Consider the following 12,717-nt stretch of genomic DNA (forward strand, 5'->3'; position numbering starts at 1 on the left):
TAATACCACTATTAGAACTCAAGCCCTCTGGGGAGCCATTTGGTACAGCAGCTCATGTAAAACCCATCTGAAGATAATCGACAACTTATTGGGATCAGCATATAAGGAAAGGTACCGATAGCGCACAGTACTATTGCACACAGCCAATCACACCGACTGGTGCCTAGTGAAATTCTTCTGTTCATGCGCTATGAGTGGTTGTGAGTGGTTTGTGTGCAATAGTACTGTGCGCTATCGGTACCTTCCCAGCATATAAAATGGCATTGGGATTACCCAGATTCACTTCTACCAAAGTAGGATGGGCCATATCCAACCAATGGTCAACATCGAGATTCATCTCCACACAATGTGACAAGCTAATTCTATAATCCTTTCAATTGAAAAACATGGAAATAATTAACAAAATCGAGAATTTTGCCACAAAAATTTCCCTTACGAGAGTCCCAGATAGAAACATTCCATTCGTTGTGAACAGATGGCCGTCAGTTAAACACTTTCTTCCCTCTCTATATAAATGGGAGGTTCATCCCTATTTTGCATACCCTTTCCAGGTGGAACATCATGAGATTGATATAGACTACAAATCTGGCCTAGGAGCTCTCTCCGCGGGAACAGCAGAGGATATTAACTTAATATTTGATTGCAGGGTCTCCAGTCGGAGATCCTGCAACAATGAAATAGATATTTATACGGACGGGTCTAGATCTTGCCTTGCGGAAGACAGGAACATTGACCTAAGTCTCCCTCAGGATAATTTTTCGGTGAGCTATTCCATTCATATCCCCACGATTAATCTAAATTACAAATTCAAAATCAACGCTATATCATCCTCCTTTAGAGCGGAAGCCCTAGCAATCTACAAATCCATAGAAACAGCTATTGATCTGGGAATCAAAGCTATCAACATTTGTACGGATTCAAAAAGTACTTTAGAGATTTTGAGATCCTGCGTTGAGAATAAATATAAATCACACATTAAAATGTTGGATCCAACTATTCAAGATCTTTACCTTTTTATTTTAACATGCCAAAAGAGGCAACTATTATCGATTAGATTCACATGGTATCCCGCGCATAAGGGCATAACCGGGAACGAGAGGGCCGACGAGCTGGCCAAGGAAGGATCACTTAATGATGCATTACTGAAAAACAAGATCTCTTTTAGAGAGTGTATGAGCTGCCTAACAAAAAAATATAAATCTATAGATACAGAACACTTTATGACCACCTATTATAATTCCGGCAAATACTATTTTCAAAACTTTAGCGACATTAACTCCAGAAGACTTTTGAAATACAGACTAGACAGGGTCACCTTTGGCAGACTGACGAGAATAATTTCTAACTCGTGCTTCTCTGGGGAGGTACTGTACAGGATCGGCAGAGCGAGTCTCCCGCATGCCCATGCGGATTTGAGAATCAAAACGTTAACCACATTTTTTGGGCTTGCCTTTTAATAAAAACAGAAAGCAATAAAATGATATGTGACCTTAAAAGTATGGGACTTCAGTTTCCTATTTCTGTGGGGAGGGTCCCAGATGCGCACAGACCCGATCGGACACCACCAATCACGTAATCTAATCTAACCCAACCAACGGAAATACTCTAGGCATCGACCGCTATAATTGGTGGTGTCCAATTGGGTCTGTGCGCATCTGGGACCCTCTCTTTCTGTGGAGTATGTCCTCAATAATATAAATTTTAAGATTACTAGAGTCTATTACTATTATAAAAGTTACAAAAAATTTTATACAACAAATTTCTTGAAAGGTACGCTACTAGCGTATTTTTTATTTAGCTCCTGAGGAAGAGCGCTTGCCGCGTGTTTGCGAGCTCGATCTTTGAGCGAAGAGCGGTAGTGGGGAGAGCAGTGGGCGTCGCTTCAGGAATCGACCCGAAATGTGCAGATCGTTGCAAGCAAATTGAATATTTCGCTCTACAATCATTAATTATCTTATTTTTCTTATAATAATGTATTAAATTACATTTAATGACATTACTTACATTCACGTTAACAATGTGCTATATTATTATGTAAATCTTTCTAATAAAAACTGTCGCTAGAACTAGGATAAATTATAATCAGCATAATACTATTTACGCAAGTGTTAATTCCTGTTGTTTACAGGAATAATATTTACTGTGTTCTTGTACTCTAAAGAGAGAAGTGTAATGCTACATTCGCAAACTTATATTATTTAACTTTTGGTTTTTCGCTATAAAAAATGCTATAAATATTACAAAAAACAAAATACTTAATAATCGTGATTACGAGTATATAGCGTTGACGCGAGCCTTCGCACAATACGGGGCATGAGGGAGCGATGCGGTGTCAAGCTTTGACTATATAAATATGGAATGCTAGTACCCCTCCACTTTCCTATGTTTTCGTGTAAGAAAGATCTGCAACGCTTCCATCTCCTAAGTGGCAGAAATGTGAAACAAAAAAGCGAGACAGCAATAGTAGAAAATCAGAAAAGAAAGAGACGGAATACAATATATCGCTTTGAATTTATACGTTCACTCCAAAATATGCGATTATATTTCTGTAAAATAAGAATTAATTTTACTAAATTAAAAGAAAATAAATATAAAATATACACATTTTATTATTAAAGATATATTTAAAAAAGTTATATAATTAATATATATATATATATATATATATATATATATATATGTATAAAATAATAAAATATATAAAGCAAAAAATAGAAAGTAATTAAAAATAAAAACAAATAAGTGATGTCATATAAATAAAAGGAAGCCTCATTAGAGAACCGTCATTTTCGGGTAATAAAGTGTACAGTATAAATTATTGCCCGCTGAAAATAACAGTTTTAATTAAATTACGTCTTATGAAGTCTTTGTGTTCATTCAACGTAATTATTTTACCTTCATAAGCTAATTTAACGTTCAAATAATACGTAATAATTAATTTTATTATTACATATTTGTGATTCTCTAATATTTCTAGATCTTTAATATGTGTATCAAAGTTAATAAATAATGTATCTAATCTTAAATTTCTTAATGTTTCTTGAATCATTGTAGGAATTATATTTCTCATTTTTAATTTATTCTAATTTAAAAAAATTAAAAAGTTTGGGTTTAGGTTACAATGCAATTAACTAATAACTTACTCAAAAAATGATACAGGAATGTGTTTTTCCTTTACACTTTTATATTTGGTTGATTTACAACCATTTATAAAACAATATACTACCATTGTATTATATCACTCAATCGCACAAATGTTTATTACTGTCGCGTATAAAAGCCACACACCACACCATATGTTATTTTATACTGGAAATCGTCGCTTAGGAGATGGGGGCGCTGTAGATGTTTCTTACAGCCTAAGGGCCACTTTCACCAACGCCGATTAACTTAATCACTGATTATTCTATCGGAATTGACCAATCGCATTTGTCGTTTTTACTTAACGACAAATATGATTGGTCAATTCCGATAGACTAATCAGCGATTAAGTTAATCAGCGTTGGTGCAAGTGGCCCTAAAAGAGCCAACTAGCAATCCATATTTATATAGTCAAAGGTGTCAAGCTATTCTTCCCCTCGCCGCGCGCCGTTTACCATCGCCTACAGTCGGGCCACGGTGAGCGGTCCTACGACTTAGGCAAGCGACCGTTTGTCTCTCCGCGCACTCTTATTCGGCTGACTTTAATATTTTATTATCGAAAATTATTGCAAATATCACAAAATGGTATTAGACTTTTTGGTTTGTTCCTTCTACGTCATGTGACAAGTTTCATACAATGGTCTGAGACACCCTATATATACAGGGTGTCAGAAAACTAAAACTTATGCTCTTATGGATTGATAGAGCAAGTCGAGGAGCAAGTCATACTGAGAACAAAAGTCCTTTACCATTTTTCATTATTCGCAATAGTTATCAAAATAAAAATTAGTAAAATTCGTCAAATGACCGCGTATTTTTTCTACTCACCGCACGCGAAGACCCCCCTCCCCCGTCCATCGCCAAACCATTGGTTGCCGCGGCAGGCGGCGCGGTGAGAAGGGAGAAGCAGTGGCTGCAGGGATGTTCTTTTCAGTACAATTGTACTTTTTTAGTACAATCGCTTAAGCTTTTGTACGTTAGTACTTTTCCTCAATATTTCGTATTGATAATCAGTACACCCAAGGACTTTGATTCTGTCCATGGGGAAATTTTTCAATTTGAGAAGTAGAGTCCTATATAAAGAGAGAAGCGACATCGAACCCCCACCACAACCTTCAGTATCCAATTGAGTCCTCCACCGCCATTTTGGGACCGCTCAACGTCATTAGAGACCCTATATCAGAGTCTGGACAGACGACAATCACTTTTGATTGGTTCTTCAGTTTTGGTCAACTCCCGCCTGTATTTGAATTCCAATATTCGTATTATGTTTAGATGTTATAGAAAAATCGAGTATAGAAAATAAATAAATAAAAATTTTTTTATAACGTAATACAATATATTTGAATATAGTATGCATTGCCATTGACTTATTGTCATATTTTTTACATTTTATTGCATTTTTTTATTAAAAATCTTTAATCTAAAAATTACAAACCTCTTAATTATATTTATATATAAGTTGTGACATGGTAAAATATGGTTAGCTGTAACTTTACTACATTCTTTAATTAAAAAATTTTTTAAACTTATATCTGTAATGTTATTAAAATATTTAGAATAATATCGAAACATTTGTTCAAACCTAAAAAAGATTAAAAAAGTTTCAACATTAACAAAAAATAAACAATTATTTGTGTAACATTTTAATTGTACGAATTTGGTAAATGAATATAATATTGGAGTTTTTGAGCCAACTGATTTTAAACATTTATTACACAGTCTGCATTGTTTTGTAATAGATTGTATCCTTTAGCTCTAGAATTATTACAAAATGGGGCTGCACTGCCACCCATTTTTGATAGGTTTTAAAATAAACTTGCACAAAGAACACACAACAATAGTTTTACGTGTCACGTGATTTCGCGTTTAAGTTGTGGTTAGACACGTCCAGAATAAGTTTGAGAGAGAGGTGTATCTCTTTCTCTCTCGTGCGATTTTGCCTAAATCGCGTCTTGTCCAGACTCTGATATAGGGTCTCTAAACGTCATCAAACACAAATAACACCATTCGTATCATTCTACAAACAGCTGTGGTCACAATATGGCTGCTCGCTTAGCTAATCAAGTATCAATCAGATTACTAATCAGAGCTTTGGACATCAATGTCGCTTCTCTCTTTATATAGGACTCTACTGAGAAGTCACCACTTTCTACATACTCGCAGTTCATGATTAATAAAACGACTAGAGCTTATTGGTCGTTACGTTAATCATGAACTGTAAGTATGTAGAAAGATAGCGACTTCTTAGTTTGGAAAATTTCCCCATGGACAGAATCAAAGTCCTTGGGTGTACATATTTATATAATCAATACAAAGTAGTACGTAATTTATTTTCTTTTATATTCTGTAACCGTTATAGCACATTAAATGCAATGAACGACGAGAGATGAATTCCATGAAGGCTCTGTATTTTCGGATGTATTTCATGTTCAGAGTCCCTAGTAGCAGAGAGTCTGGACATTTGGGGGTTTCACGTGATTGGATGCACGTGACTGTGCGATTAAAATGGCAGCACCAATACGAATCCCTGTTTAATCTTACCGCATTCATCTGCTGCTGCAGAGAGGCTATTTTCACAATTAAATTCAATTAAAAATAAACTGAGAAACAGATTAAATATTTTAACAATTGCGTTGGTTTTGGCCATTAAAAAAGCGTTAAAGTATGAAATAATTGATTATAAAACATTTTCTGTAAAAAAAATAATTGAAACTATAAATAATGACAACGAGCAAGAAGTTGAAATGTTATGTGATTTAATCGAATGTGATAATGACTGTGATCAGTTATAAAGACATAGTTTACAAAATGTTATACAAAAAAAATAATTTATGTTTTCATTAATACAATGTTTGTACCATAATAGTTTTGTACTATAAGTTTTTAAATAATAATAAAGTTGATAAAAAATTTCTATACATTTGAATAAAATAAAAACATCTGGGCGTCAATTACAAATCACATAACTTGATAAAAATTACGAAAGTGAGCAAATTTACTACAATTAATAATTTTATTTATCAATATTTAGTGAATTTACTCATTTTTGTAATTTTTACTAAGTTGTGTGATCTGTAATTGATGCACTATAAAATAAAATCGCTGTTAGGACAATTTGAATATTCCGCCAATTCATGGTTAGTACATTTCAGTACAAAACTCCCCACAAATCAAGTACTATTCTCATTGAACTATACTCTAATGACTCTGGCAGACCAGCGCGATTTGCGACACGCGACGCGCGATTATCCAATAGGCGTTTACAATTTTTTGAAAAGACGTACGCCTATTGGATAATCGCGCGTCGCGTGTCGCAAATCGCGCTGGTCTGCCAGAGCTATAACTGGAATGGGCACTAGCCGCCAGAAAACATGACGAGAGAGAGCCATTTCGAAGGGCCATCTCTCTTTATCAGTACAGTCACGTTAGAAAGTTTTGCAGTACCGGCACATAAGAATAGATAAACGAGCGACTTGAGTGACATACATAAATAAAACGAAAGCAAAATTGTATTGTATTTTTTTAAGTATTTAAGTAACTTTTTAAGTAAAAGTTAATTTCTTCCTCGTTTCCACGAATTCCGTTACATGTATCAACATGAAAACAAAGAAGAAATTTAACTTTTGAGTAGAAATGTAAGGTGAATGCTGACGCATGCGCAGAGGACGCTTATAGCGTTTTTGATTGGGATGCACTGGCTGCACTCAGTGTCAGACGAGTGTTCGATTGGCAGTGCCAATGCGCACTTGGCTAGTGTCACGTGTTCGTTTGAACGCACGACACTCGCACAATGCGCACTAAGTGGCACGAGATATTTTGACCCTGCCAATTCAGTGCACTGGATGCATGCAAGCATCAGTGCATTATTGTAAGCAATAACGAACGAAATTTCAAATTTGAAAAAATGAGCAATCCGGATTTGGATCTTTTTAATATTTTGGAGACATTTTTGGAATCTTCTTCTAGTTCAAGCGAGGAAGAAGAAATAATTGCAATCTTCCGAACTAGAAGAATGATTCCAAAAACTGTAAACTATGTAGCATGTATGAAAAAAATGGATAATGACACCGTAAGTGTTATATCTTTTATACAAGTACATTGATTTTATACCTTTTTTAAAATATAATTAATTACTTGATGTAATATAATAGCATTTTTTTAATGATTATATACTATTTAATTACATATAGTAAAAATCATTACTTACTGAGCACGAGATTACTTTTTTGAGGTTACTTTTTTCTTTTTCGCGTGATCTATTATGGGTGCTTTCCAGCTACGACACAAATCGACACTGTATAACACAGTGTCCATTAGTGTAAGAGAGAAAATTTTAGTTGTTTCACTCACACTAATGGACACTGTGTTACACAGTGTCGACTTGTGTCGTAGCTGGAAAGCACCCTATAATTAGATCAAGTGACACTTGCATTGAAAATTTGGGCGTGTTCTTTTGCATTTGCACTATTCAGTGCAACTCGTGGAACTTGTCCAGTGTTGGCGTGAACTGAGTGCGCATTGGTGCGCACTAACTTTTTCCCAATCGAAAACGCTATTAGAAAAAAAGAGGTGGCCCCTCGCATCATGCTATTTCTATCACGTTTTCCGCTTATGGATGTTATATGGCAGTGCCCATTCCAGTTAGAGTATAGTTCAATGACTATTCTTCTTCTCTGAAGGAACATCCCTGAATGGCTGTCTTATCCGCCTCACCGCGCCGTCTGCCGCGGGTGCTTATGGTTTGGCAACGGATTTACTAATTTTTATTTTGATAACTATTGCGAATAATGAAAAATGTTAAAGGACTTTTCTTCTCACTGTGACTTGCTCTATCAACCCACGACAGCATATATAAGTTTTAGTTTTCTGACACCCTGTATATACACACGCACACGCACACGCGCGTGCGCGCCCGCACGTTAATAAGATACATAAAATTTTTTATGGAAATATCTAAAAATTTAATTAAATGCAGATCTGAAAATAATTTTATTGGATTATTAACATATTTATATAAAACGCATATAAGTATGACAATGCTGTAAAAAAATTTTGCTATTTTAGCAATCAGTGAGCGTCCTACCCCACATAGCACGTAATATTTCTGTGATATCACAGAATCATTGCAATATCACAGAAATATTACATATTACTGTGAAATATCACAGAAATATTACTATGATATTACACAGTGATAATGACATTGAAATATTCCACTGATATCACAGAAATATTATTGTGATATTACACAGTGATAATAACATTAAAATATTCCAATGATGCCATGATGATTCCATTGCAATATATTGTTGCAATATTTAATTTCAAAGAACAAGGTAATGTCAAATGACGTTTTTATTATGTCTTATTAATGCAACGTCACTATCTCTATGATTAATTTCGATATTTTTAGTATCCTTAATATTCTTGGTAATTTCGGTATCCTATAGAAGAAATCAACTTACAAATAAAATAATTATGTTTTTGCCCTTTCGTGGAATAAAAGTAAATGTTAAGAAAAAAATTAATTAACTTTTATTATTAGTTTAGATATTTACTTAGTTTATTCCTTAAACTGTATATATGTATAAACTATAATGTACGCTCTTCTACGTAATCTATCAATTTAATTATTGCTTTACAACTCGATCAATAATGATTTTATTAAAAAATTACAGAAAAACCTTTGTATTTGTCTTATTGCCATTTATAATTTTTACAGGAGCACAAAATTGATTTTAATTTTTAAAATTTTTTATCATGAGGAATTTAAAAAAAAATGTTTACAAAAAGTTTTGTTAATACACATTTATTATTCACTTGGCAATAAATATTTCAAAGTATATTTAGAAGTTTTTAAAAAAATATACATTTTCACGTCATTTAATATTTACTGTTTGGTACATTATTTTGTGAAATAGTTTATTCATTAATATTGATTAGACTATTATACACCACAGTAAAAGGTTTTTCAAGTTAATTAAAATATTAAATTTCCAACAAATTTTTCTTTAGATTTCACTTTTTTTCAACTCTATTAAAAAATATGATTATATATATTCTATCATTAATTAGGTATTTTACAATGTTCATTAATTATATGTATGTATATAATGTTGCGGCTCGGTCACCGACCGTCACAACATACGACGAAACAAGCGAGCGCGTGCACAGCCGCTATGCGGTCCTGCCGTGTGTATAAGACTCCACGCAAACAAGTGAGTGCTGGCACCACCGCTAGGTGGCCGCGCCGCTGGAGACCTTCTCGTGAGTCAAGTGCAGCCACAGGTGTTATATCTAGACGCCACTACGGCCGACCGGGCCGACTCACCATGACTCACTAGCTCACACTTCAGTGAGATTTTAAAGAAAATCGTTGCTTGTTGTAATTTGGAAACGAATACTTGTTCTAATTTTTTTTCCAATGTAACGTCCCTTGAAAAAAAAGTTGATAAACTTGTTTCAATAAACTGATTACTGATCAGTAACTGATTATATTTTGTCAGTTACTGATCAGTAATCAGTTTATTGAAACAAGTTTATCATTTTTTTTTTAAGGGGTACGCGTGGAACGCTGTTCCATATAAAATTTTATATTTTTACATGTAAATAATATTTTGTATTGTTATTTAATCTTGAACATAAATTAAAATTATAATTCAAATTGAATCTTTTTTAACAAAAATGAAAAAGGATACAAGAGATTATTTTTTGTAAATTAAATATTTATTACGTTTACATTATTGTATTCTGTTTTAATAAATATAATTCTTTTTTTTATGTTTAATATGTATTACATGTAACAATATGAAAATAATATTAAGAATAACAATAAAAATAAAATAAATTGAAATAATTTATTTAATTTCTTGCAATATTATTTAAATAACATATAAACATCACAGAAATATTGTGAAATATCACAGTAATATTACTATAAAATATCACAGTAATATTACTGTGATGCGTTTTCGCGGACATTTTAATATTACTGTGATATCACAGTAATATTTCGTGATATTTCTGCAATATTTCATTTGTAATATTGCAATGTAAAAATGATATTGCTATGATATCACTGCAATATTACGTGCTATGTGGGACATAATTAACTTTTATACTGCATAGGGTTCTTGCCTTTTTAATTAAGAAATAAAAGAATTTTTTTAATCATTTTATTTATTTTTGCATACGTTTCTATTTCATTACTCTTCGTTACTATTGTACTTAACCCTCAATTACGACTGTGAAAATGTCATTCTAAACGCGTTTTGTTTTAAGCACAATACAATTCTAAATATCGTCATTGGCAATTGGACTAACAATAAAAGGAAGATTTTTTTACCTAAAATTTATATCCTTATAACATCAACCATAAACATACCAACCAACTATAAAACTTCTCACTCGAGTGTAAAAGACTCAAGGTTTAAAGATATAATCACCAAGAATGAAACATTGTCTTACTTTTCTCGTAGTATTTCCGAACAAAGAAGTTGTAATTCACGTTTAGCGGATTGACGTTATTAAAGAGATCTAATAAGTGACATTGAAAGAGAGAGAGAATAAGTTCTCGAACTTGAATGAAGAGTTCTTCATAACTTAAAACTGAAAACGTCATTATGCTTTCCACACTTCACCGTGCACCTGCGCACGAGTTTTGCCTGTATGTACAGGCCATTCGATTTTAATTCTACAACTCAAGTGAAATATTTACATGGCAGACAGGATAGAATACAAGATTGATTAGATCGGTGATGTCGCTTATATCCTGTGTTAACATAAAAAATACTCGTTAGAAAATAAAAAAAACATATTTCGATTATCGTAACGCCACAAATGTATGTAGCTTAATAACTATCTTTTAGCAATTCAAATAATTTATTAAGTTCTCTCTGAGATAAATAAAATAATTTATTAATTATTCTCTGAAACTCAAAGAGTGAAAATTGAGTTTGTGCAATTGTTTAAGTGATTTATCATTCAAAATTTTTTTTTATAGCCAGTCCTATTCAGTCCTATAGAAATAAATTTGATTCTTATTAAAGTGGTAAATCACAAATCATTGTACAAATCATTTTTTTTTTTTTTATACAGGATGTCTCAAAAAGATCATATTTTCTATTAAAAGTGGATTCTTCGGAACATTCTAAGAAAAAAATTCTAATACAAAAATGTTGAAGGCATGATTTTCAAATTATTCGCGATTAAAGTTTACGAATCACAGAGCTAGCATTTCGCGTGCTAGCAACATGACAAAGGGTAAGGGTACTACAAGAATACCTTTTGACATTGAGGATATCATATAAATACGCAGTGACATTTTTATTAAGAAATAATTTCTATAAGAAACACATTTGTACATTACATATACATAATTAATGTTTTCAACAAAATATCAATTCAATAACAAGATGTAATAATAGTCGTTAAGTCAGCTGTAAAAATAAATTTATTACAATTATCGATATTATCAATATATTGCCAATATATTATCAATATAAAAGTTCTCATCATATAAGTATGGTAATGAATTTATTTTGATAGTTGACCCAACGACTATCGTAACATCTTGATAATGAATTAATATTTTGTTGAAAACATTAATTATGAATATGTAACGTATAAATATGTTTCCTACAGGAATAATTTCTTAATATAAATGTCACTGCGTATTTATATAACAACCTCAATATCAAAAGGTACTCTTGTGGTACCTTGTCATGTCATCATGCCTAAGCGCATGAAATCTCTGTAATTCGTACACTTTAATTGCGACTAATTTGAAAACCATTACACTCTCGACATTTTTATATTAGAAATTTATTCTTAGAATGTTTCAAAGAATCAGCTCTTAAGAAGAAATATGATTCTTTTGGGACACCCTGTATATAAATTACAATTTGTATAAAAATATATATCAAAAACTCTGTAGTGTGCGCCTGTTTTGTTATAAAACGCTCTAATGTTATAAATTTTTAAATTTAAAATAAAAGTAAAATTTTTACAATTTATTAAATTTCCAGTATAGTACCGATTGCTGTGGAGAATTTTCAGAAGATTCAACTTTTTATATTTTAACACTTCTGAAAAAATTTTGCAAAATATTATATGAAAAAACATCAAACGTCAAACATCATATAAAAATCACATATCTATACTAAACTACAGTAGAACCTCCTTAATTTTGGCCCTCTATAATCTTTGCATTCCTTCACATGACTTTTACAAACATTAATATCATATCCTTTTCTTTTATAGAATACCTTCACCACAACACAAATTTACCTATTACCGTGTATTTATGCAAACAAAATACACGATAATTGGTAGACTCGTACTGTAGTGAGGGTATTCTAACTTTGGCATTTCTCTCTTGTCGCCCCATAAGGCCGAAGTTAAAAAAACTGTAGGTCGCTAATTCGGGTTCTAGCCAATAACAGGTCACGCCAATTTAATGAATGCTCTTGCTACTTTTCAAACATTTACAATAGAAAATTAACTGAAAATTAAACAAAACCCTTTCGTCCGATTATTTTTGCAATATTTAATACAACAGCGTGTCATTTTTTT

The sequence above is a fragment of the Solenopsis invicta genome, chromosome 3 (genome assembly GCF_016802725.1).
Source record: "Solenopsis invicta isolate M01_SB chromosome 3, UNIL_Sinv_3.0, whole genome shotgun sequence".
In the NCBI taxonomy this organism is placed as follows: domain Eukaryota; kingdom Metazoa; phylum Arthropoda; class Insecta; order Hymenoptera; family Formicidae; genus Solenopsis; species Solenopsis invicta.